General features: G+C 45.4%; 1 long non-coding RNA gene across 2 annotated transcripts; it reads right to left on the bottom strand.

Moving 5' to 3' along the window:
• Positions 1 to 1,166: 1,166 nt before the first annotated feature.
• On the bottom strand, positions 1,167 to 25,312 carry LOC136006421 (uncharacterized). 2 transcript variants are annotated; one of them, XR_010609129.1, is made up of 4 exons: positions 24,949 to 25,312; positions 22,964 to 23,097; positions 19,603 to 21,633; positions 1,167 to 1,550 (listed from the first exon to the last, which is right to left on the bottom strand). It is a non-coding gene; the product is annotated as an uncharacterized LOC136006421 (long non-coding RNA). The 2 variants fall into 2 exon arrangements; XR_010609128.1 differs by lacking the exon at positions 1,167 to 1,550 and having other exon boundaries at positions 18,849 to 21,633; positions 24,949 to 25,308.
• Between the last annotated feature and the right edge of the window lie 1,948 nt (positions 25,313 to 27,260).

Raw genomic sequence — 27,260 nt, 5'->3', positions numbered from 1 at the left:
CAAGGCCTGCACATAGCTGGGGCTGGGCTGATGTTTGAGGTGGTTACTTCAGCCCTCTCACTATGGGCAAAATTTCACTCCACATTTCCCTCCACAAACCAAAACTGGAAAAATGTCTGGTTTCAACTAGGCAGAATGTGCAATTCCAGCTCTCCAGAGAGAGGCACCGTTCACCACGGGAAGGGTAGGGGCTGAACCAGCAGCACTGGGGTTTTGCCTCTTTCCTTCACACCTACTTCACCTTTTCTTTCTCCTACCAAGCAGGACTCACGCAATATCACAGTGCCAGATACGGGTCCCCTCCAACCAATTCACCAAAGCTGGGTTTTTACAGTGCAATTTCTTTTTAAGGCTGATTCCCAGGTCTGGAGGGTGGGAAATGGGGAAAACTGGGGGTTTGTAACTGCACCCAGTCCTTCCCATAGTTTCCTTGGAGACTGGCTGCCTGTGCCATGAATCAGCTCTCAAATTCCATCAGCTCAGCTTGGTTATCAGATGAGTCATTGCTCCTCCTAGAGCTTTTGTTCTGAAAGTAAGCTTCTTGACACCTAGTAAGCACGGCAGAGCTGGTGAAAACACCAAGCAGTGCATCACACCCACTTACAGGTTGGTCTCACTGAACTAACCCAGCCCTGGCAGTGGGATCTACAAGCTCTCTTTCATTTCTCACATCACAAGATGAGGAATGGGTAAGCAGGAAGAACCATGTGAGTTAAGTGATTTCCAGCAAGGCACTTCTGTAAAGCAGTTCTAATATAGTACAATTGTGATCATGAAATTCGCTTCCGTGACCAAAGCGTTTGGTGGTTGTGCGTAAGAAGCAGCTACTTGGCCATAGACAGAGCAGAATCCAAAGAGCTCCAGAGGTACCATGCTTTTAGTATTACTGTAAGGATGACCCAGAGCAGAGTTTCTGTCTCACCACTGTCCTTTCCAGCATGTTTTTTGCAGTCCTGCACTGAAATTGCCACTGCTCCAAACAGAAGCAAAGTGGAGGAACACCAGTGAAATAATAAGGAGCAATAATAATAATAATAATAATGATAATAACTGTTGTTCGACCACACAGCTGTGTTTGAACAGGAGAAGCCAGTACCCACAAGCAGAGGGTGCGGGAAAGCGGCACCCTGTGCCCTGGCCCAGGAACCAAACACGGGGAAGGCAGCTGTGAACACAGACTGTTTATTTGAAGTGGGGACATAAAAAGGGGATGGGGGGTGCGGTGAGGGGTGGGAATTACATATTGACAGTTAAAAAACAGTAAAATGATAGCAAAACTATGGTAAAAATGTTAGTCTAATTGTTACAACAACAAGGGTAGAACAAAAGTATAACAAAAAAACCCTACGATAAAACAACAAAACAACTACCATTTAAAAACAAAATCACTACAGTTTAACAACAAAACAACTACAGTTTAACAACAAAAGAACATTAGAACAGGTGAAGAACAAACATAGAACAATAAAATCTTCAACGCATCTTCACAGCCGTGGACGTTTTGCTGCTGATGGCCCAAAACGCCACTTGGCGTCGGAGCGGTCCTCCTCCTTGGGGAAGAACAAAAAACAAACAGGACAGGTTTACTCACATCCACGTACATCACAGTTTAGAAGCAAGGAGCTGCTGTAACAGCTCAGCTATAAAACCAAAGTGTTATTCCATTAAAGAACATTTAAATATGTGGGGGATTGGCTTGTCGAAAAAGGTCACGTTCCCATCAACGAGCTGAAACAAGACATCTGTGTAGAACATGGTGCAGACTTCTCACACCAGATAATGAGGAACTGAAGGACACCGGCAAACAGCAACATACTATGACCAATCACAGCCAAGGACACTAAGCGATAAGTGCATGAGAAAGAGGATGGTGGAGGGGTGCACGGTGTAGCTGCAAAAATGTAGAGCTTACGCAATGCCTTATTTGTGCCAGAACCAATCAAGTGCCTAGTATTTGCATATTTACTGTTATATTAACTGAAGGTAGAAGCCCAGTAAACGAAGCTTGCTGTTAACTCATATTGAGTCGTCCAAGTCTTCCTTTCACGACAAATGGTGACCCCGACGTGATACTTGTCTTCGCTTGGATGGTAACAACACCACGGCCGTGAAAACTGGCACTTGGCTCCGATTTTGCCCCAGAGGGTCAAAGCAGCGCATTGCGCAAAAGGATGACCGTATAGACGGGATCTGGGCGCCGCCGGACTTGCAGTGGCTGTATCGACAGCGTTGCACCAAGGAGGAGGAGCAGCCGAAGCCTCGTAGGGCAACAGAGCGCGAGCACCTTAAAAGGGGGTATGGAGAGGCAAGCTGCCCTAAATTTATTAAATTGCTTTTTAGAAAAGTGCGGTGTTAAGGAGAAGGACTTAATCCAGGGGGTTGGCGAAGCCTTTGAACTTGGGACTTGGGAAAAAATTGTGGAGGATTGGCTTGTCGAAAAAGGTCAAAAGGTCACGTTCCCATCAACGAGCTGAAACAAGACATCTGCGTAGAACATGGTGCAAACCTCTCACGCCAGATAATGAGGAACTGAAGGACACCGGCAAACAGCAACATACTATGACCAATCACAGCCAAGGCCACTAAGTGATAAGTGCATGAGAAGGAGGATGGTGGGGGGGTGCACGGTGTAGCTGCAAAAATGTAGAAGCTATAAACCAATGATCTTGTAACATGTAAAAGCTATAAGCCAATGATCTCTCTGTAACCAAACTATAAACATGCAAGCAAGGTATATAAGTATCCATCTGCTTAGCAATAAATGAGACTTGTTGGTCATCATCTGATGAGCTCGTCTCCCGGCGATTCCCACAAATGGTGACCCCGACGCGATCCCTCGAACACCACGGTGGGACGACGTAAGTTGTGCTCGGGTCCTGATCGCAGCCACAGGACGGTCAAAGCGCCAAGATCTCAAGATTTTAAGCGCCGGACCCTGGGTGACCGTATAGACGAGCCCGGCCGATACGCGCCGCCGAAACCTGAAGGGGCTGCAACAAGCGCGCTAAGGTATGGAAAGGCAAGCGGCGTATGATTTATTTACTGCCTTCTTACAAAAGCGGCAGGTTAAAGGGATCGACCTGCAGAAAGAGCTGCAGGGACTGTTAGCTTATGGACAGTCTAAGGGATGTTTTGTTAACCCTCACACTGTCCATGAATTAGCAGAATGGCGAAAATTTGGAGATAAGATTTGGCAAGCTATATATAATGCCCTGTTAAAACAAAAGGCTGGGAAGACAGCAGGGATCAGGAAAGCTCCGAAGAACCCAGCCACGGAGGGCAGTGACACTGTGAAACATTTGTTGGTCATTTGGAGAACTATTTTAAAGATGTTAAAGTCAAAAAGTGAGATCGTGGAACCCAGTGTCCCTCCCCCACCCTTGAGCCTCTGCCAGTTGCCACCGCGGCTGCAAAGTCTGAAGACAGAGATGAAGACACTCTTTTTGACCCGGACCCTATTAACCCCAAGAAGGAGCCTGTGCATGCTCATCAGGCTGCTGTTGCTGCTCCTGAAGTTCTGACGCCTGTTAATTCTGATGCTGACCTGGATGATCCTTGTGACATGGAGCCGGAAAAGAAGCCTAATTTATATCCCCCAGATCCTCATGATAAATGGACAGCTGTAATGGGTGTGGGATGCAGATGTATTGTGTGCTTTCCCTGTGATGTATGTGCTGGATCAAGACCCACGGTGGGAAGGTCTCTCGTATGCCCTTATCAGGGGTATTGGGAGGACTGTGGCGGACTGTGGTGGACCGTGGACTTGGGGTCCCATATACAACTCATTTGATGCAGTCTCTCTGTGATACTCATGTATTAGAAGTTAGCAAATATGTCTATGATTCTATTGATGCTTGGAAACCTTTATAGATATTGCTGGCCACTTCTTCTGACATAGACTGGCCACCTGTGTCAGAATGAGTGTGCATTTTGATCAGTATAAAAGCCCAAGCCTCATGCGATGTGAGGGAGGCAGAGCCTCTGCGGGGACGCTCGCTAGGGCTGAGCCTGCAACCTCACACTGCGATGATGCTTGTTGGAGCTGGTTTCCTGATAGTCCTCACAGAGTCCTTGTGCCACGTTCTGTACGTGTGACTGTGTAGTGCAAGTAATGATTGTCTGGATTTTGTGTTTCAAATATTGTAGTTGTGTGAAATGTGCTTGTGGGATCCCATATACATACGTATGTGTGTGTGTGTGATGAGAGCAGATGGTGTTCTATGTATTTTTTTTGTTATCGTGTTCATGTGAAAGTTTTGAACAGGTAGTGGTTTAACATTTCAGGCAAGAAAGGGTTAACGCAAAAGTGTGGTTGCTGACAGGTATTTATGGCTGCTGCTGAAGCAGGCAGGCAGCTGTAGCTGCTGCCGAGCAGGCTGCTGTTTGTAGCCGTGCAAAGCAGGGTGAACAACTTAAAAAAAAAAAAAAAAAAAAAAGAGAAGAAGAAAAAAGGTAAAGTTGCAGAGCACAGGTAGACAAATGCGAATCCAGGTGATAGATTGGAAATCTATTCAGAGAGAGGCTCTGTCAAACAATGATTTTGACTGTTTGCAGGCATTGCAGGAAAAGATTCTCGCCTTTCCTGTTAAGTACCAGATTAACGCTCAAGGTCAGGCAGTAAATGCTGAAATGTCTCCCTTAAATTGGAAATTGCTATCTCAGTTAAGGCAAACTGTTATTTCTACAGGCATTCAGTTTGAACCCACTAGGCAGATGTTGTCATATATTTGGGAAACAGATTTGCTGTTATATTAAAAGTATTGTGAAATTAATCCTCACCCCTTCGCAGTTGTTGTTATGGAACATGTATTGGCAGAAAGCCTGTCAAGAGGCAGTTGCAGTTCAGCGAGGCCAGGGAGACCCCCTGATTGGGGTGCAGTTACAACACCTGATGGGAACTGGACAGTTCTCCTCTAAGGAGGCCCAAGTCCAGCTAGGTCCAGAATTGTTAAAAGAATCTATGAGACTAGCCTTGCTACTGGGGAGATCATCATCTGCGTTGAAAGGACTATTCCAGGTGTCATCGATGCTGATTATATGGGTGAAATTACGTTAAATTATTTATGCATCTTTGGTGATGAACAAACTCCAGCGGTTGTTAAGCACTTTGTACAAACAGAAGATAAAGCCTTCTTTTAAGGCGTACTATCGAGATCCTAATACAGGTTTGTGGCAGGGACCGGCAGAAGTAATATATCTGGGCCGTGGTTACGCCTGTGTTTCTGCTCCCGCAGGGCCCCTTGTGGGTACCATCCAAGTGGCTAAGACTGGCTGCTGCAGAAGCTCCAGTGACGGTGTCTCCGAGCGAGTGTATGGACCCTGACTCGCAGGCCCAGGAGGAGCGTCGCTTGCGCCGAGCGCTACAGCCACTAATAGAAGAACTTAACTCCTTAATCAACACAGAGCTTTCGTTGAGCACGGTCGCCCTCCTAGATCCGGTCCATGGCCACAGGCATATAGTGGTACAACTGAGATTGGTGATACAACAAGTGCTTCGATAACTCTGTAGCTTTGTCATCAGTGTGACCCTACAGTAGAATTATATTGTGGTGGTTGTCAGTCTATAAGGCATCTTCACCAGAGTTAGCTGAAACAAAGACTTTTTGTATAGTCTGTCGAAATAACTTTTATGTAACCCGCTTATAGCGCTTCAGAAATATTTAGCTGATTTTAGAAGTTTCACTTCATAGAGCTGCATATACGCTTGCTTTACAAGCTGCTTTGCCGTTATAGGTCTCATAATTATAGGGGGTTTGTTACTTTGTTATGCTTTGCATTGTTGTTCTGCTTGTTTACAACAACTCCTGACTCAGTCCTTATCCCTTTATAAAGAAAAAGGGGGAATTGTGGAGGATTGGCTTGTCGAAAAAGGTCAAAAGGTCACGTTCCCATCAACGAGCTGAAACAAGACATCTGTGTAGAACATGATGCAAACCTCTCACGCCAGATAATGAGGAACTGAAGGACACCGGCAAACAGCAACATACTATGACCAATCACAGCCAAGGCCACTAAGTGATAAGTGCATGAGAAGGAGGATGGCGGGGGGTGCATGGTGTAGCTGCAAAAATGTAGAAGCTATAAACCAATGATCTTGTAACATGTAAAAGCTATAAGCCAATGATCTCTCTGTAACCAAACTATAAACATGCAAGCAAGGTATATAAGTATCCATCTGCTTAGCAATAAATGAGACTTGTTGGTCATCATCTGATGAGCTCGTCTCCCGGCGATTCCCACAAAAAATCGCTAAGGAAAAAGTCTCTGTTTTATGGATGTTTTCAGCCCTTAAGGTGAAGGGAGCAACTGTAAGAAACTATGAATTAGGATATTGTTTATTAAGATTTATGTTAAGCTCAATGTAAAGGTTAGGAAATAAAAAGTATGAAATTGCTTACTCAAACAGTCACCGGACGCAGCTTGTAAAATAACCGCAATCACTTACATAGACTAACAGGCGCCAACTGCAATCGCTTATCGCTTATGCAAACATAGCGGATGTTGCCTAAAGATAGCTGTAAGATGTTCCAGGAAATGGCAGAAATAAGACGAACAAAGGACATAGGAGTAGAGGGGTCAACAATGGGATAAAAGAGGAAGATTTCTCACTTTGGCCTCAACGACCATCAGGGGGCAGAAAACGACCCCCTAACAACAGCTGAAGCATGCGCAAAGTACCTCCACTACTTCATGAACACGGAAGTAAAGATGTATAAAAAGGGACTGTTTGAACTGCTCAGCACGGCAGTTGGCGGAGCGCAGACTCCCCTGTCGTCCAGCGCTGTCTTTGATCATATTCTACTTGCTATAATTAATAAAATTGGATTATGATCCGTTGTGGTCTCAATTTATAACAATTTCTGGTGCCGTGACTCGGATAAGGAACGGTGGGCTTTGGTCCTCCGGGGAGGCGCCCCGCGACATTTCACGGCCCCGCGACCAACAGCTTACCTCATCCTTACTGACGAACCTAAATGCTAGAATATGAGCAAAGAAGGAACCGGTAAAATCCCATAAAAATTCTGTGCACGGGAGTCCGGACGAAGACGCAGGACGCGTAAGTATATTGCGAAACTTTCCGCAGAGCGAAATAGTTCGCGGCGGAGGTCTGCAGAGTGAAATTGTTCACGGCAGAGAATTGTTCGCGGGTTTACCGTTCGGGCGGGATTGGGTTTCCTGGAATATAACGAATGAGAGGTTCGATATACTGAACCAAGCGAGTACGGACCCTTAAGTACTGCGGTTCCCATCTCCCGCGAGGGACTGAGCCAGGAACAAGGGGGAGCAAGTGAGTGTGTGTTCGGAGATATTCCAGAAGATGGGGGCGAAGGGCAGCAAGCCTTCGACTCCCATGGGATGGGTACCCATTGTACCTAAGAATACCCCTCTGGCACATATCTTAGACAATTGGAAATGTCTCCCTGGAACCTTAGGGAAAGATAAGCAAAAAATGATAGAATATTGTACTAAGATATGGGGAGGGAAGAAGATTTTTAAAAATGTCTTCTGGCCAGTCTATGGGTCAGAAGAAGATTGGGTAAGACAGCAATTAAACCTCTGGGTTAATAATAAGAAACCTCTCAACCCGGAAGAGAGTCAGTATGCGGAAGTGTGGCTAAAAAGACCGGGAGCTAGACTTTACCCGCTGAATGAAATAAAAACTAAACAAAAGAAACAGAAGGAAGAGTTAGACGAAACCCTTCTAAACCCCCCTCCTTACATTACTCCTCCTGCTCCTACAGCCCCTCCGGAGGTCCCCAGAGCATCCACTCCCCCACCAGAGTCAGAGCAAGAGTATCCCCCTGCTCCTAGACGTGTAACTAGAAGTCAAAAAGGGGCAGTTCAGATGTACCCCCTAAGGGAAATACCCATGGGGGGGCCTCAACCTGTGATTGGATATATTTCCATACCCTTAAATTCGGCTGACCTACGAGACTTTAAAAGAACCGAGATGGGAAACTTAATTGAGGACCCACTCGGAGTGGCAGAAAGATTAGATCAATTTTTGGGACCGAATCTTTATACTTGGGATGAGATGCAATCTATCCTTGGTCAATTATTCACTACTGAGGAAAGAGATATGATTAGATGAGCAGGAATGAGACTGTGGGATGCTCAACATGTCCGGGGACCCCAAGCAGATATTAAATGGCCACTCCAAAAACCTAATTGGGATAATCAAGATCCAGTGCATAGAACCCATATGCAGGACCTGAGAACTATAGTAATTCAGGGAATTAGAGAAGCAGTACCCCGTGGCCAGAATATTAATAAAGCATTTAATGAAATGCAAAAGAAAGATGAAAGCCCTACTGAGTGGTTGGAACGACTGAGGAAAGCCCTTCAGTTGTACCCTGGGGTGAATCCAGACGACCCTTTAGGGCAAGCGCTCCTCAAAACTCAGTTTGTGGCAAAATCATGGGGAGATATCAGAAAGAAGACTGAAAAGTTAGAAGACTGGCAGAATAGAGGGTTGGATGAATTATTAAGGGAAGCTCAGAAAGTCTACGTAAGGTGGGAAGAAGAGAGCAGCAAGCGACAAGTAAAAATGATGATAGCAGCGGTCAGAGAGGATCGCAAAGGGCGAACTGGTAAATACAGATCTGATGGAATAAAACAAAGGAACGTAGTGGTAATGAAGGAACAGGGACGCTGTTTTTACTGTGGAAAAAAAGGACATATAAAGAAGAATTGCAGAGAAAGGATCAGGGATGAGGAAATATTGAAAACGGAATAGGAGAGTCAGGGGCTCTATATTTTAGGGGACCGGAGTCATCATGAGCCCTTGATAAAATTAAGAATAGGTCCCCATAAACAAGAGTTCACCTTCCTAGTAGACACTGGGGCTGAGAAATCAACTATTAAGCAAATACCTGAGGGATGTAAAGTTTCCTCTGAAAAGGTACAAGTAATTGGGGCAAAAGGGGAACCCTTTAAAGTAAGCAAAATTAAAAATGTGGTATTCGAAACCGAAAATAAATTTGGAATGGGTGAACTCTTGCTCGTCCCTGAAGCAGAATCTAATCTGTTAGGACGGGATTTAATTATTGAACTGCAATTAGAAATTAAAGTAAAAAATCGAGAGCTAACAGTGTCTGCTTTTCCTTTGACCGTGGATGATCAAAAACAAATTAATCCCGATGTCTGGTACTCTCCGGACACAATTAGCAGACTAGAAATTCCACCGATTAAAATCCAAATTTCTGAACCCCACATACCTGTGAGGGTAAGGCAATATCCCATATCCCTAGAAGGGCAGAGAGGATTAAAGCCAGAAATTGATCGATTGTTAGCACAAGGGATTTTAGAGCCTTGTATGTCACCCTTTAACACCCCCATTTTGCCTATAAAGAAACCAAATGGGAAATATCGGCTCGTACATGATTTAAGGGAAATAAATAAAAGAACCATCACCCGGTTCCCTGTAGTAGCAAATCCGTACACACTGCTAAGCAAACTAGGACCCCATAACTCCTGGTATAGTGTGGTTGATTTAAAGGATGCCTTTTGGGCCTGTCCACTGGCAGAAGAATGCCGTGATTATTTTGCCTTTGAATGGGAAGACATAGAGACAGGTCGTAGACAGCAATTGAGATGGACCGTGCTTCTCCAGGGGTTCACTGAGTCCCCTAATCTGTTTGGACAGGCCCTGGAAGAGCTCTTAAAAGAATACCAGGTACAAACGGGAAATGTGCTGTTACAGTATGTAGATGATCTGCTCATAGCAGGGAATAATCAGGAGGATGTAAGAAAGGAAAGCATTCGACTTCTAAACTTTCTTGCACAAAAGGGATTGCGGGTATCACAAGAAAAATTACAATTTGTGGAAGAAAAAGTGAAATATTTGGGACATTATTTGTTTAATGGCCAAAAGATATTGGATCCAGAGCGCATTAAAGGAATTCTGGAACTACCTATGCCTGTTACTAAGAGGCAAATTCGGCAGGCATTAGGGTTATTTGGGTATTGTAGGCAATGGATAGAGAACTATAGTTTTAAAGTTAAACTCTTATATGAACAATTGTCCAAGGACAAAATACCCAAGTGGACCCCTCAGGATCAAGAGCAGTTTGCTAGTCTCAAAAGGGAGTTAAGTCAAGCACCAGTTTTAAGCCTACCGGATTTAAAGCGGCCATTCCATTTATATGTTAACATACATGAAGGAACGGCATTTGGGGTATTAACACAAGAATGGGCCGGACAAAAGAAACCGGTGGCATACTTATCAAAACTATTGGACCCTGTGAGTAGAGGTTGGCTGAGTTGTTTACAAATCATTGTTGTTGCTGCCTTACTACTTGAGGAAACGAATCGCATTACCTTTAATGGAGAAGTTGTCTTATATGCACCTCATAACATCAGGGGAGTGTTACAACAAAAAGCAGAAAAATGGCTTACAGATAGCCGATTACTAAAGTATGAGGGAATACTTATAGAATCCCCTAAACTATCTTTGAAAACTATTGGAGCAGTTAACCCTGCTGAATTTTTGTACCCAGGAGAAGGTAGTGAACTATTGCACAATTGTTTTCAAACAATTGAACAACAGATGTGCATTAGGCCAGATTTAGAAGAAACAGAACTACAATGTGGAGAAGTATTATTTATAGATGGGTCATCACGAACAGTGGAAGGTAAACGATTGTCCGGATATGCCATTATTAAGTTAGAAAAGGGAGAATTTAAGACAATAGAATCAGGCCCCCTAAGTGCCAGCTGGTCGGCTCAAGCCTGTGAGCTATATGCATTGTGGAAAGCATTAGTATTACTGAAAGAAAAGAATGGAACTATATATACAGACCCACGCTATGCGTTCGGAGTAGTACACACTTTTGGAAAAATATGGGAGGAAAGAGGATTTGTTAACTCACAAGGGAAAGAACTGATACACCCGGAATTAATTCGGCGAGTTCTGGGGGCATTAAAAATGCCGAACAAAATAGCAGTTGTACATATAAAGGGACACCAGCGAGGTATAAGTTATCAAGTTAGGGGAAATAATGCAGCCGATACAGAAGCAAAACGAGTGGCAGGCAATTATAGTATGATTTTGACTATGCAACAAGTACCTATTAGTAAAAATTTGAGGTTTGAGTCTGTAGAAAAGGAAAAACTAGAACAAATGGGAGCTAAAGAACAAGATGGGAAATACATATTGTCAGATGGAAGGGAAGTCTTGCCGAAGGGCATAGCACTTGAAATATTTTCCAAAATACACAGTAAAACACACTGGGGAACCCAGGCGTTAGTTGATCATTTTAATCAACAGTTTGCCTGTATAGGCGTATATAATATAGCAAAGACAGTCACGGCAGCCTGCGAGACCTGTCAAAAGGTTAATCGAAGCAATAGGAGACAAAAACTTCTTGGAGGACGTTCCCCAGCATATAGACCTTTCTCACACATACAAGTGGATTTTACTGAACTACCTAGGGTAGGGCGTTATAAATATTTATTAGTAATAGTGGATCATTTAACACATTATGTTGAGGCTTTTCCTACCTCCAGGGCAACTGCTAACCAAGTTACTAAAGTGTTACTTGAACACATTATACCTCGATATGGAGTACCTGAAGTAATTGACTCGGACAGAGGGACACATTTTGTGTCAAAAATTGTTAGGGATCTAACAGAAAGCTTGGGTATTAAGTGGGAATACCATACACCATGGCATCCACAAAGTTCAGGAAAAGTTGAAAGAATGAATGGAGAAATTAAAATTACTTTGACTAAACTAATGATAGAAACCAAATTATCATGGATTAAATGCCTACCCATGGCACTATTAATTCTCAGAACCAGACCCCGAGCAGATGTAGGAATATCAGCGTTTGAAATGGTGTATGGAATGTCTTATAGGATTGAAAGTCCACAAACAAATATTTTAATTCGGGACCGTGTGATTAATGAATATGCTTCACAATTAGCAGAATATCGTAACAAGCTCTGGGAACATGGACTGATTGTGCAACGACCCCCGTTGGACTTAAAAATTCACAATGTTAAACCCGGAGATTGGATACTGATTAAAGTGTGGAAGGAAGAAACCCTAAAACCCAATTGGGAGGGACCTTATCTTGTTTTGCTTACAACAGAAACAGCTGTCCGGACTGCTGAGCGCGGATGGACTCATGCCAGTCGCATTAAAGGCCCAGTGACGAGACCCCGCTGGAAAGTAATCAGTGCTCCAGGTGACACCAAGATAATCTTGAAAAGATAACGTAATGATAGAAACTTTATTTGATTATTTTGCCACATTGCCTTTTGGTATAAAGTGTGTATTGCTGTTTATATTGGCTATATTTGGTTCTCTTTTTATCTATTATATATGGAAGCATACAAACTGTGCTAAAGGAAATTGCTAAGTTCATGCAAGCACACAATATTGAATATAGAAAATATACTGATGTAAATAATGTATGTACTCTAAATATACGAATTAGGTGTAATAATTTGAATTGCAATTGTTATCCATTTGCTTGTTTTAAGTGTAAGGTATGTCAGGATAAATGGTAGACACACTGTAAATATGGATACCCTCCAATAGGAGTTTGTACACAGTGTTAGAAAATCCAGAGAACTCTCATTGAGTGGAAACTAAAACAATTAGAGTCTAAACAAGAAATTATTCAAGAATCCCATGAGTGGTGGGAAATTTTCACCAAAGGAATAAACCCTCAATATTATTGTTACCATCCCAACCAACCAGTCCCATTTGTGGCTGACATCTTAGCCATAAAGTGTAGAAGGGAAGTACTAACTGTGTCTTGCTTTGCCCCATTGATTAGAGCTGCAAAGTGGGAGGCCTATGTAAACAGGCAGAAAGCCCAAAGCAGCTATTCTCCTGAAGAATTCCCTTGCTGCCAAGAAGATGGTACACCCCGTGGCTCGAAGCAACCGAGTCGACGGGCGAGGCAGAGGAGGAATAAACTGTGGAGAAAAGAACCAGAACAATGGGATGCAAAAACAGCAATGGCCAAACTTCCCCAGGACTGGTGAAAATATACTTAAATTGGAAAAACTGACAGACACCCTTTTTCCTGGTATACCGTTAGTTTTGTTATTGATAATAACGCAAGCAAATGAAAACCCTCATGAACCTATGAACTGGACAATAACAAACATAAAATATCCAAATAATCCAAAATTAGTAGCAACAAAGAAATGGAAAGGATTCCACCCTTTTTGGCACATCCTAAGCACACTGTTTATTCTACTTATAATATGCCTACCACAAACATGGGCTAAGGGAATGAACTACCAACCCCACCAACCTTTTAAGTGGACCCTACTCCGATTTGAAGATCAACAGGTTATCACAACCCAAATAACACCGGGTGAACCAAGCTTTAATGTTACTCTATGTCAGCTTGTCCCGAGACCCCGATGCTGGGAATACCTGGGATTCTATATGTGCCCTAGTTCGAATCCTGGAAAGGGATATTGTAACTTCCCTAATCAATATTACTGCAGTTAATTGGGGCTGTGAGACCATAGCCCCTGGTTGGATACCGGGCAGTGGTATAGACAAATACCTAAAGGTTCAGTGGGGTCCATATGGGTGCAGACCACCACAAGGGTGGAAAGGACGTGGAAACTGTAAATACCTCTTCTTAAATGTCACCAACCCCGGAGACGAAGGATGGAAAAGTGTGGGGAGTGAGGTATACGGAACCAGGGACAGATAAGGGCGGTTTAATTCTCATAAAAAAGGAAGTAGTCCCAAACGATCCCTTATCAGTAGGACCAAATCTGGTCCTGAATCCACCCATTTTTTCTGAAGAAAAGGTTGCTCTACCAAATCTGGTCCTGAATCCACCCACTTTCTCTGAAGAAAAGGTTGCCCCCGCAAGTATAGCACCCACTTCTCCTGACTCCCTTTCGGAAACGACTAATAACATTGTATCCAGGGATCTAGAATTACCAGAATCCAAAGATCCTTTATGGAGTATAATGCAAGCCTCTTATCGTGCCCTTAATGAAAGCCAGCCAGATTTTACTAAAGAGTGCTGGTTGTGTTACGATGTTAGACCACCATATTATGAGGCAATTGGAAAAGTAGGAAAAATTCAATGGTCTAGTGGTTTGAATCCCCAAGAATGCCCATGGAATGAACAGAAAAATCATACGCAAGGAATTACTATTCAAATAGTAACAGGTCAAGGAAAATGTATAGGTACAGTGCCCAAAAATTATCAGTATTTATGCAATTTAAATGCATCAATTACTACAAAAACTGTAGAGAGACACAAAAATAGAAATGACAAATGGGCCATCCCGACACCAGGAACTAAATGGGTTTGTTCAGACATCGGAGTAACGCCTTGCCTATCCCTGAACGTGTTTGATCAATCTCAGTTTTGCATACAGGTAATTATTGTTCCCCGCCTGATCTATCACACCTCTGAGGAGGTGTTACATCACTTTGAAGGAAACCTGAATATACAAAAACGAGAGCCAATTACAGTAGTAACCCTAGCTACACTGCTGATAGCGGGCGGAGTTGGAGCAGGTACAGGCATAGCCTCCATAGTAAAAAGTCAAGAATTACAAAATCTACAGGTGGCTGTAAATGAGGATTTAACAAAGATAGAACAATCTATTGAAAATTTAGCTGATTCCATAAAGTCTTTGTCAGAAGTAGTCCTGCAAAATAGAAGAGGACTGGATTTATTGTTCTTAAAAGATGGAGGATTGTGTGTAGCTCTTAACGAAGAATGTTGCTCTTTTGCTGACCATACAGGAGTAGTTAAGGACACCATGGCCGAACTTCGAAAAAGGTTAGAGCAACGAAAGAAAAATTACGAGGCAAATAGGTCATGGTATGAAAACTGGTCTAATGTTTCACCTTGGTTAACCACTTTGTTGTCTGCTTTAGCAGGACCGCTTATTATATTGATTTTGGGACTTATATTTGGGCCTTGTATATTACGCTATATTTTACACTTTATTAGAGAACGGTTTGACATAGCTAAACTGCTTATTTTAACTACGGGATCTGGGGTAAAATATAAGAGTGTATCTATTGATGAGGATGAAGATTGTTGTGAATGTATCATGCCACGTAAAAAATATACCTGTGATTGTAAGGAATTACCTTGTGACTGTTATGATAAGTGTTGGGAGTGTGGAAAAAGGTTAGCATACACTTCTGAAAATGAAAGTAGCGTTTGATAAACAATAATAGCATAAAGAAAAAGAAAAAGGGGGGATTGTAAGAAACTATGAATTAGGATATTGTTTATTAAGATTTATGTTAAGCTCAATGTAAAGGTTAGGAAATAAAAAGTATGAAATTGCTTACTCAAACAGTCACCGGACGCAGCTTGTAAAATAACCGCAATCACTTACATAGACTAACAGGCGCCAACTGCAATCGCTTATCGCTTATGCAAACATAGCGGATGTTGCCTAAAGATAGCTGTAAGATGTTCCAGGAAATGGCAGAGATAAGACGAACAAAGGACATAGGAGTAGAGGGGTCAACAATGGGATAAAAGAGGAAGATTTCTCACTTCGGCCTCAACGACCATCAGGGGGCAGAAAACGACCCCCTAACAACAGCTGAAGCATGCGCAAAGTACCTCCACTACTTCATGAACACGGAAGTAAAGATGTATAAAAAGGGACTGTTTGAACTGCTCAGCACGGCAGTTGGCGGAGCGCAGACTCCCCTGTCGTCCAGCGCTGTCTTTGATCATATTCTACTTGCTATAATTAATAAAATTTTAATTGGATTATGATCCGTTGTGGTCTCAATTTATAACACAACCTTTAAAGAGACAGACTTAAATTTAATGTTGAAATGGTCGAAGACGCATTATCCAGAGGCTGATGAGTCTACCGCATCTGAGGTCTCTTTGTGGAGTGGTGCACGAGTTAAGTTGTGGGATGCAGCCACAAATGATGGTGACACTGTGAAACATTTGTTAGTCATTTGGAGAACTATTTTAGAGACGTTAAAGTCAAAAAGTGAGATCGTGGAACCCACTGTTCCCCCCCCCACCCCTGGCCACCCCTGAACCTCTGCCAGTTGCCGCCGCATCTGCAAAGACTGAGGACAGAGATGAAGACAGTCTTTTTGACCCGGACCCTATTAACCCCAAGAAGGAGCCTGTGCATGCTCATCAGGCTGCTGTTGCTGCTCCTGAAGTTCTGACGCCTGTTAATTCTGATGCTGACCTGGATGATCCTTTTGACATGGAGCCGGAAAAGAAGCCTGATTTATATCCCCCAGATCCTCATGATAAATGGGCAGCTGTAAAGGGAGAAGTGAAATGGGTGGGGGATGCAGATATATTGTGTGCTTTCCCTGTGATGTATGTGCTGGATCAAGACCCTCGGTGGGAATGCCCCTCGTATGGCCTTATCAGGGGTATCGGGCGGGCTGTGACGGACCGTGGACTTGGGGTCCCATATGCAACTCATTTGATACAGTCTCTCTGTGATACTCACATACTAGAAGTTGGCAAATATGTCTATGATTCTATTGATGCTTGGAAACCTTTATAGATATTGCTGGCCACTTCTTCTGACATAGTCTGGCCACCTGTGTCAGAATGAGTGTGCATTTTGGTCAGTATAAAAGCCCAAGCCTCATGTGATGTGGGGGAGGCAGAGCCTCTGCGGGGACGCTCGCTAGGGCTGAACCTGCCACCTCACACTGCGATGATGCTTGTTGGAGCTGGTTTCCTGATAGTCTTCACAGAGTCCTTGTGCCGCGTTCTGTACGTGGGACTGTGTAGTGCGAGTAATGATTGTCTGAATTTTGTGTTTCAAATATTATAGTTGTGTGAAGTGTGCTTGTGGGATCCCATACGCATACGTATGTGTGTGTGTGTGATGAGGGCAGATGGTGTTGTATGTTTGTTTTTTTTTGTTGTCGTGTTCATGTAAAAGTTTTTAACAGGTAGCGGTTTAACATTTCAGGCGAGAAAGGGTTAATGCAAAAGTGCGGTTGCTGACAGGTATTTATGGTTGCTGCTGAAGCAGGCAGGCAGCTGTAGCTGCTGCCGAGCAGGCTGCTGTTTGTAGCCGCGCAAAGCAGGGTGAACAATATAAAAAAAAAAAAAAAAAAAAAAAAGAGAGAAGAAGAAAAAAGGTAAAGTTGCAGAGCACAGGTAGACAAATGCGAATTCAGGTGATAGATTGGAATCTATTCAGAGAGAGGCTCTGTCAAACAATGATTTTGACTGTTTGCAGGCATTGCAGGAAAAGATTCTCGCCTTTCCTGTTAAGTACCAGATTAACGCTCAAGGTCAGGCAGTAAATGCTGAAATGTCTCCCTTAAATTGGAAATTGCTATCTCAGTTAAGGCAAACTGTTATTTCTACAGGCGTTCAGTCTGAACCCACTAGGCAAATGTTGTCATATATTTGGGGAACAGATTTGCTGTTATATTAAAAGTATTGTGAAATTAATCCTCACCCCTTCGCAGTCATTGTTATGGAACATGTATTGGCAGAAAGCCTGTCAAGAGGCGACTGCAGTTCAGCAAGGCCAGGGAGATCCCCTGATTGGGGCACAATTATAACACCTGATGGGAACTGGACATTTCTCCACTAAGGAGGCTCAAGTCCAGCTAGGTCCAGAATTGTTAAAAGAATCTATGAGACTAGCCTTGCGAGCTCTATCACAGATTAAAGATACTATTGCAGCTCCTGCCTACATGAAAGTGACACAGAAAAAGGACAAGCCCTTCAGTACCTTTGTGGATAGGGTAGCTGATGCTATAAGGAAGTCAGGTGCTCCAGAATACATGCATGGTATTTTACTGCGTCAGTGTGCAATACAGAACTGTAATGATGCTGTAAGGCAGATACTTGTTCAGTTACCTGCAAATGCCACTGTAGAAGAGATGTTAGAATGTATGACACGGGTACCTATGGGGCATCAGGCAATGTTGGTTGAGGCAGTAAAAGCAGTGGGAGAGGCAATTCAAAAAAGTCATTCGCAAGTATTAGCGGCCTTGGCACCTTTGCAAGCCACCGGTATGGTCAAGGTTCCTCAATGTTTTAGATGTGGTCAAAATGGGCACATGAGAAAAGATTGCCACCACTCGGTGTGCTGCCCTAATTGTCAAATGGATAACCATTGTGCTGCTACCTGTCGACGTAAACAGAACCTGTCGGGAAACAGGCAGCGGAACACCAAGACCCATCGCGCAATGATCCCAAGCATGGGTACTACAGCCCCTGCGCCTCAATGTGTGTACGCAGCAAATCAAACCCCATTGCCTGCAACCAGCCACCACCGGCAGCCTCGGAATGGACTTGGCAACCGCAGCAGATACTACCTTATATGATAAGACCGTGTCATTGCTCTCTACTGGAATGTATGGTCCTCTGACTTTAAATAATAAGCCTATAAAAGCCTTGCTACTGGGGAGATCATCATCTGCATTGAAAGGACTATTTATTGTTCCAGGTGTCATCGATGCTGATTATATGGGTGAAATTACGTTAAATTATTTATGCATCTTTGGTGATGAACAAACTCCAGCGGTTGTTAAGCACTTTGTACAAACAGAAGCGCAGAAGATAAAGCCTTCTTTTAAGGCGTACTATCGAGATCCTAATACAGGTTTGCGGCAGGGACCGGCAGAAGTAATATATCTGGGCCGTGGTTATGCCTGTGTTTCTGCTCCCGCAGGACCCTTGTGGGTACCATCCAAGTGACTAAGACCGGCTGCTGCAGAAGCTCCAGTGACGGCGTCTCCGAGCGAGTGTATGGACCCTGACTCGCAGGCCCAGGAGGAGCGTCGCTTGCGCCGAGCGCTACAGCCACTAATAGAAGAACTTAACTCCTTAATCAACACAGAGCTTTCGTTGAGCACGGTCGCCCTCCTAGATCCGGTCCATGGCCACAGGCATATAGTGGTACAACTGAGATTGGTGATACAACAAGTGCTTTGATAACTGTAGTTTTTGTCATCAGTGTGACCCTACAGTAGAATTGTATTGTGGTGGTTGTCAGTCTATAAGATATCTTCGCCAGAGTTGGCTGAAACAAAGACTTTTGTATAGTCTGTCGAAATAACTTTTATGTAACCCACTTATAGCACTTCAGAAATATTTAGCTGATTTTAGAAGTACAGATTTTGAATTACTCGAGTTATTTGAAAATCGAGGTTCGCTTCATAGAGCTGCATATACGTTTGCTTTACAAGCTGCTTCGCCATTATAGGTCTCATAATTATAGAGGGTTTGTTGCTTTGTTATGCTTTGCAATGTTATTCTACTTGTTTACAACGACTCCTGACTCAATCCTTATTCCTTCATAAATAAAAACGGGGGAATTGTGGGGGATTGGCTTGTCGAAAAAGGTCACGTTCCCATCAACGAGCTGAAACAAGACATCTGTGTGGAACATGGTGCAGACTTCTCATGCCAGATAATGAACTGAAGGACACCGGCAAACAGCAACATACCATGACCAATCACAGCCAAGGACGCTAAGCGATAAGTGCATGAGAAACAACAAAACAACTACCATTTAAAAACAAAATCACTACAGTTTAACAACAAAACAACTACAGTTTAACAAGAACATTAGAACAGGTGAAGAACAAACATAGAACAATAAAAAAAGTAACAAACCTACCAGCAGCACTGGGAGAGGCTCCAGGTCAGAACTGGTATCTCTTCTCATCCCCTCACTCCTAACTACTGATGGCTACAGGAAAAAGTGTTGCATCCCTCTGGCAGAATGTAGCTCTAAATTCCCCCTCTCTGTAACAGCTTTTGTATCACAGCCAGGGGTTGCAAAACTAGAACAAGCTATTGCAAATGTGTCAAGGCAATTAGAAAAAGCCATTCCTGAAAGCGGAAACAGCATTATAGCCCTACAGGAAGAAACCAAATCATTATCACAAATGGCAATACGGAATCAATTAGCTCTAGACCACCTTTTAGAACTACAGGACAGAGTATGTGCATTACAGAGTATGGGCATTGTTGACTAATAGCCCTGGGGGTTTTATGTGAATCAGTACCACAAAAACAAAACTGACACAAACAAGATAAAGACTCATTTGAAAATATTACATGAAGTAAGGCAGGGATTTCCACTAAATCTATTTGGGTGGCAAATTTCCCGACTCCCAGATGAAGGTAGAGGACTGTGAACTAAAAGACTTGAGTTGCTGTAGTCCCTCTCTTGTTTTGCTTTGTAACGATGTATGTCTGTTCTCAGTGTTGTGTGACCTTATGAAATCAACTTATGCCTTGAACAGTGAACAGTACAGTACGACCCTGATGGTCAAAAGAAAAGGAGGGACTGTCATGAAAATCTCTTTCCCTAACTATTGTAGCAATTGGTCTTTAGAGTATGAAACCGTGCAAACTTTCTTCAGCTATATATAGCTGACATTGTAAACTGCACAGCTGTGGTTCACTCAGCACAAGAACGCCAGCTCACCGCAAGGGGGAGAAGAACAAGCCCAACTCTGAAGAAGAAAGGATACCTCTGCGCTACCCAGAACAGAGCAGCAGCCCAGCCCCTCTGACACCTCAGTGAAACTCTCCCCTCACCTCGCAGCAGAGATAAGGTACGGCAGCAAGACCAGTTGCAGGGATGTCTTGGTCAAGAAAGAACCAGATGGCTGACAGCGCCACACAATTAGGGCTGCTTTGCAAAACAGCAGTACATGTGTGTGTTGAGTAGGCATTAGTCAAACCACTGAACACTTGAAAGGTGTAAGAACCATGTGTAAGAATCACAGCCTGTTTAGTCTAGAGAAGAGGAGACTGAGAAGGGATTGTCATTAATGCATATAAATATCTGAAAGGCAGGTGCCAGGAGGATGGTGCCAGACTCTTTTCAGTGCTACCCAGTGACAGGATGAGGAGCAATGGCCATAAACTAAAGCACAACAAGTTTCATCTCAACATGAGGAAGAACTTTACACTGAGGGTGTCAGAGCACTGGAACAGGCTGCCCAGGGGGCCTGTGGAGTCCCCCTCTCCGGAGACATTCCAGAACCACCCAGACACATTCCCGTGTAACTCGCTCTGGGTGGGCCTGCCTTGGCAAGGGGTTGGACTGGAAGATCTCCAGAGTTCACTTCCAACCCTAACAATTCTATGATTCTGTAAAACCACATTCAGGATGCCCCAATTTGACTGGTACACCTCATGGCCATGAACAGAGAACCACTCTCAAAATTCTGTATTTTGTGTCCTAGCCTCTCTCCTTGGACAGCACATGCCAGCTGAAGAATTTTTAGACACTACTCCTCTCCCCATTCTGAAAGGTGCCCTCCAAGGCATTGCCCCTGCGGAGGCCCAGAAGCCTCCTGTTCACGGGAGGACACATTACCTCCATCATCGCACTGTCCTCCCAGGAAATGATCACTCAGGAAGGACTCTCACTGAAAACATAACTTGAATAGGACTGCTGTGTGATGTGGGTCAGGTTGGCTATGCGGACTGGGCAAGCCATTCTGTGGTGAACTGGAGACAACGGGGGGAAGTCCAGCGTAGCCAGCTGCCAGTGCTGGGGCTCAGCAGGCTGCAGGACACACAGAAATTCCCAGCTGCTCACCAGTGCTGCTGACAGACATCAGGGTTTCTTGAGTTGCCACTGCTGGTCAGAAGGCTACATGCAGCAAAACATCTGGCTGCGTGACGAGGCCTAAAGCAGAAAAACACAGTTAACAAAAGCATCCACGTGCACAAGGGAACCCTCCGGCTTTTCCCCCCAAAAATCAGCTGCATCCTTACATGCATGATTTAAGGAGACAGAGGCTTCAGCAACAAGCCCAAGAACTTCTGACCTGGCCACCTGGCCACCTATTTTCAGTGCATGTTGCAAATGCTCTAAGGCAGCTCACTGCCCTGATCCAGGTTTTAGAAAGCTGCACAACTACAAACCTCCTCCACTCACACCCTGAGCCACAGAAAAGCACACACAGGGCAAGGGGGATGTGCTAACACCCTTGATTAAGACATTCACTGCTCACTGTGCTGCTCCAGGCAGTTGCGCTGGCACGAAAGGGCACATTGTACAGTGGGACAGGAAGACAAGGGGCAAAAGGTAACACCAAACTCCTTAAACCAGCAATGCCACCACAGTCTCTGCATCACGCAGCATCTTTTCTGAGATCTCAAAGAAGCAACCGTGGCTAATATGCCTCCTGGGACAGTGCGCGCAGAAAGCCTCCACCGGACCAGAAAACAGGATCCTTACTGGGCTCTCACTGAAAGTCCCCACATCTCCAGGCTGGCAGGATATCAGCAGCACATCTGCACCTTTGATGTTCCGGGTCCACTACAAAGATGGTTTCCATTCTGTCACATCCTCTTGAGCTTTAACAGCCGGCAGAGCTGGTTCTCCCAGGGTCTCAGTACCACCCAGGCACATCACCTGCAGTCCAGCAGTACCGCTGAAAAGACCTTGATGGCCTGTGTTAACACACTGGCACACAGCTGGGATGTAAATACTGCCAAATCATCTCTCAGTTGCAACAGAGTACCAAATTTAGCAAAATTAGCCTTACTTCTGATGAAGCTTTCCTTATAGACAGCTCATCTTCTCTGTTTATAAACCATAGTAAAGACCTGTTCTCGTCTGAAGACTCGAACCCTGCCTGCAGTGAAGCAGCCGTTCAGACAAGCTGTACTGGTTTTTCCTCATTCCTCCTTCCTTCACAGAAATCAATCCCTACCAAAAGTGCTAAAAGCTCTGCACAAAGACTGCATGGAAAAGCCAACTGCAAGTGCCTTTACCTGCTACTATTTTATCAGGCAGCATTCTAGGAAGAAACTAGCTTTTCCCGCTGGTTTTGCTACAGCTTCACTACCTTTGAAGACAACGCTTGTTACATTTGCCAAGCCAAGGCAACCTCATAGCTTGGCAAAATCATACTTCCTGTAAGAAACCTTCACCATAAGGTGAAGACAGGCACGCTATAGGAATAAGTTACTCTCAAGAGACTCTTTCAAGCACTCTTGCCTTTGCTTACCAAAGTTCACAGAACATCAGAAAACAACAACAAAGAAGCAGGGCTCTCTCTCCCATTTGATAGAGCCCATTATATCACGCGTTCAGTCCAACTCCAGTGTGAACCCCAGAATGAGAAATGCAGTCTTCAAGTTTCTGGAAAAAAAGGAAGAGCTTTGAAGTGGCAAGACCAGAGAATGTTCGTGAAAGCACCAGTACGCAAGTACACACCCCTTATCACAGACCACCTGCCCCATTACCAAAGTGAACTAAGGGAAAGAGAGAAAAGAGCAGGGACAGAATGCAAGACAAAGTGATGGAAAAGAAAATCCTGATGGGCTTCAGGCTCAAGATGAAGGAATGAAAAAAATGGGAAGGGAGAGCAGGGCAGCACTGGAGGCCAAAACCAACTGCTGGGCATCAGGACAAGAGAGGGAGAAAGAAAAATTCCAGAGCAAGAGTGAAAGAAGGCACAGCCAGCTGAACAGAGAGGCTGAGCAAGAAAGGATGGGACAGAGAAAGAAAGACAGAAAAAAGGGAAAGAAGGACATGAGAGGAGAAAAAGGGTAGGGATCTGCACAGAGATGGAGAAGGAAGCAGCAGGGAAAGAGGAAGAGAGGCAGAGGGAGAGGGAGGAGGCCAGAGAGAAGTAAGGACTACGGGATTGACAGAGATCACCAAAAGACGTGGTGAGTAGAGGAAAGGCAAGTGGGTAAAAAAAAAAAAAAAAAAACAGGGGCAGGGAGAGCTTGCTAGCAACACCAAGCTGTGTGGTTCGTTCGATGCGCTGGAGGGAAGGAATGCCATCCAGAGGGACCTTGACAGGCTTGAGAGGTGGCCAATGCCAACCTCATGAAGTTCAACCAAACTAAACTCAAGCTCCTACACCTGGGTCGGAGCAATCCCAGGCACAGCTACAGGTTGGGCAGAGAAGAGATTCAGAGCAGTCCTGTGCAGAAGGACTTGGGGGTGCTGGTCGATGAGAAACTGAACACGAGCCGGCTTCACTGTGCGCTCGCAACCCAGAAAGCCAGCCGTATCCTGGGCTGCATCAGAAGGAGCGTGACCAGCAGGTCGAAGGAGGTGATCCTGCCCCTCTACTCTGTTCTCGTGAGAACCCGCTTGCAGCACTGTGTACAGTTCTGGTGTCCCCAACATAAAAAAGGACATGGAGCTGTTGGAACAAGTCCAGAGGAGGCCACGAGGATGATCAGCAGCAGGAGCAGCTCCCGTATGGAGACAGGCCGAGAACACTGGGGATGTTCAGCCTGGAGAAGAGAAGGCTGCGTGGAGACCTCAGAGCAGCTTCCAGTGCCTAAAGAGAGGCTACAAGGATGCTGGAGAGCAGCTCTTCCTCAGGGACTGGAGTGACAGGTCAAGCGGTAACAGGTTCAAACCGAAACAGGGGAAGTTTAGGTTAGATACAAGGAAGAAGCTCTGAGGGTGCTGAGGCGCTGGCATAGGGTGCCAAAGGAACCTGTGAATGCTCCATCCCTGGCAGTGCTCCAGGGCAGCCCGGACAGAGCCTTGGGTGACACGGTTTGATGTGAGGTGCTCCTGCCTGTGGCAGCGGGCTTGGAACTGGATGACCTTAAGATCCTTTCCAACCCTAACTATTCTATGATTCTAAAACCAGAGCAACAAACAACAACTAAGAGAAAGAGAAGTGCAGGCGCAACAAGCAGCTCAGAGGGATGCAGAAAGAATGAGAAGTATCAGAAGCCCTGCAGAGCAGTGGAGGAAGGGTCTGGGAGCAGCAGACACAGCCAGAGAGAGAGGCAGGCAGGGAGAAAGACACGGACAGTGGGATACAGAATGAGCTGGAACGAGGAGAAGGGGCTGGTAGAGTGACAGAGAAGGAAGGACTTGAAGAACAGAGGGACGTGCAGGACAGCGCAGTAACAGAAGAGAGGTATGGGCAAGCGAAACAAATGCCTGCAAGGGAAAAGGGAGTGGGGAGCTTGGAGAGATGAGAGGCAGACACGGCCCCAGGGGCCGGGCACTCACCACAGCTCCCGCTCTCCGTCCTGCCAGGGAAACTCTTCAGCCCAGGCCCTTCTTTCTCTGCCTCTCTGCGCTCTCCCCTTTCCTCCTGGGCAGGCCCAGGGCCAGCTGCAGGGCGCAGGCCGGGCTGGGGCAGCTCGGGGGGCTCTGGCAGTCGCGGTGCCCGGTGCCCGTGCCCACAGCGGGGCTGTCTCCATCTCCCCAGGGGCTCGCTCGCCTCAGCGCTGGCCCCGGCCCTCCCCCGAGCTGGGCCGCAGCCCCAGCAGAAGCTGCAACACCCAACACCAGCATGGCCGCCGGCAGCCGCTGCCCTAGCACTACAGCTCCCAGCATGCCCCGGGGCGCTCCTCCTGCTGCCAGGCCCTGCTGGGCCACCGTCCCCTGGGCATAGGCCAGAGGGGGCGGGAAGAGCGCGTGGGAAAGGTCGGGGGCAGTGAGCCCGGGGAGGGGAAGGGCCGGAGCGAGCCGGAGAGGCTGCGGAGCAGCAGCGGTGTGGGGCGCGCTGAGGAGGCGGAGGGGGAGAGAGCAGCGGTGGCAGGGTCCAAGAGCCAAAAGGGCGGCGAGCAGGAGGGAGCCCAGAGGGAAGCACGGCCTGGCGAGGGGGGAATGCAGGGGGAACCACCGGCATGGTTATATGAGGTGCTTTATTGCAGCGCTGGGAAACCAGGGCTACGCACCCAAATCTGGTTCCAGCCTCCTCACATCGTGTCCGCAATTCATATCCTGAAAGTTTCACAATTAATACATATTCAACATGGGTTACAACATTTAACCAATACATATGCATTAAGGAGTGCCACATCAGTCTATTACGACATCAGCCTCTTCTGCGCTTGCGCAGCCCCCTCTGGGGATCGCCTGCTGGTCGTTCCGATGAAGTGAGAGTCTTCCTCAGGTTGTCCTCTTCACCTTTCCCTTAACTTGCGTATATTCCAGTCCTTGTGTGGACGCTATCATTTTCTTATCTTCCTTTGACTGCTTCTGGTATGCTCTTCTGGCTATCTTATGCACAGGTTCTACTTGGGTATAGTTTCCAGTGCATACTTTCTAAATCCACTCATACACCTTTCACCACATGTGGTTATGGACTACCATTGCAACACTGGTTACAGAACAGCCGTGATACAAGACTACAAAGTTATAACATTTTCTAATATACAAAACCTCGCTATTGATTTATAAATTTCTCAAACATAATCATTTCTACTATTTTGTACAATTGTTTTATCATACAAAATTCTGCCCTTTTCCAACAGGGGGAGGCGGGCTGCAAGACAGAAAGGGAAAGCAGGGCTTGAAAGAAGAGAAGGGAGTGGGAGAGAGAGATTTGGAGAGGGGGGAAATAGCAACAGGGTACACAACACACAGCAGGGAATTAGAAAATAAAGGCAGGGAGTCAGGCAGAGGAAGAGAGGAACAGCGAGGGGCACTGCTGGGTGTGGGAGGACTCTGGCCGAGAGCTGGTGACTGCCGGAGGACTGTGTCCTGAAGTTTGCGGGCTCCCAGATCCATGGTCATTGCTGCCTTGTGCAAGAGCCATGGTTAAGACACCAGCCACCCGGAAGGACAAGTGTGGGAGGACCAAGGCTATTGATAGGAGGAAGGAACAGTAACTCCTGGTCTCTGGACCCCCAAACCGACTGAAATCAGCTTTGCGGTTTGGACAGTGACTAAATAACCAGGGAACATGCGCAACGACAGGAGATGAAAAGTTCAGGGAAGACTTGTTTACTTCATCTGGAGACCCCCGCCCATGACCACCAGGAGACCTTGTGCAAGCAAGGAACTTTTACCTCATTATACCATGAAGCGGGGATAGGTCATGAATATGTATAGGCATGTTGTGTAACCTCATGAATATGTAATAGTTTAGAGGATAAATATGAAGGGGAACAATGCTGAGGCGCGCATGCCTTTGGAGGAGCGATCCCCCATGCGCCTCAGCGCTGAACAAAGTATACCTGCTTTACAACTTTAACGAGTTGTGGAGTCTACGCGCGCATCAATTTGTTCATCCTTGATTTTGCCTCTTCGTGTGGCTGGTAAAGAGCTCGTGGGAGGAGCAGGAGGGGGGTCAGCAGTGCCGTTTCTGCACTGGTTGCTTGTGCTGGACTTCCCGGGATTATCTTCTGTTGCAGGAATCTCTTTGTAGGACGTGTCTGGTTTGTGAGGGTTAGTGGACTCAGTGGGAGACCTTGTGCTGCTCGTTATTGCTTCTGGGGTTTACATGTCAGTTTTTGCTTGCTGTGCTGACGTTAAAAAGCATATCGTGGCTCTTTGGATTTCTGTCATTAAATGAAGTCTCCAGGATTTCT

The sequence above is a fragment of the Lathamus discolor genome, unplaced genomic scaffold, assembly GCF_037157495.1.
Source record: "Lathamus discolor isolate bLatDis1 unplaced genomic scaffold, bLatDis1.hap1 Scaffold_186, whole genome shotgun sequence".
NCBI lineage: Eukaryota > Metazoa > Chordata > Aves > Psittaciformes > Psittacidae > Lathamus > Lathamus discolor.
Note: the sequence above shows the minus strand (reverse complement) of the source record. Positions and strands in the feature narration are given on the sequence as shown.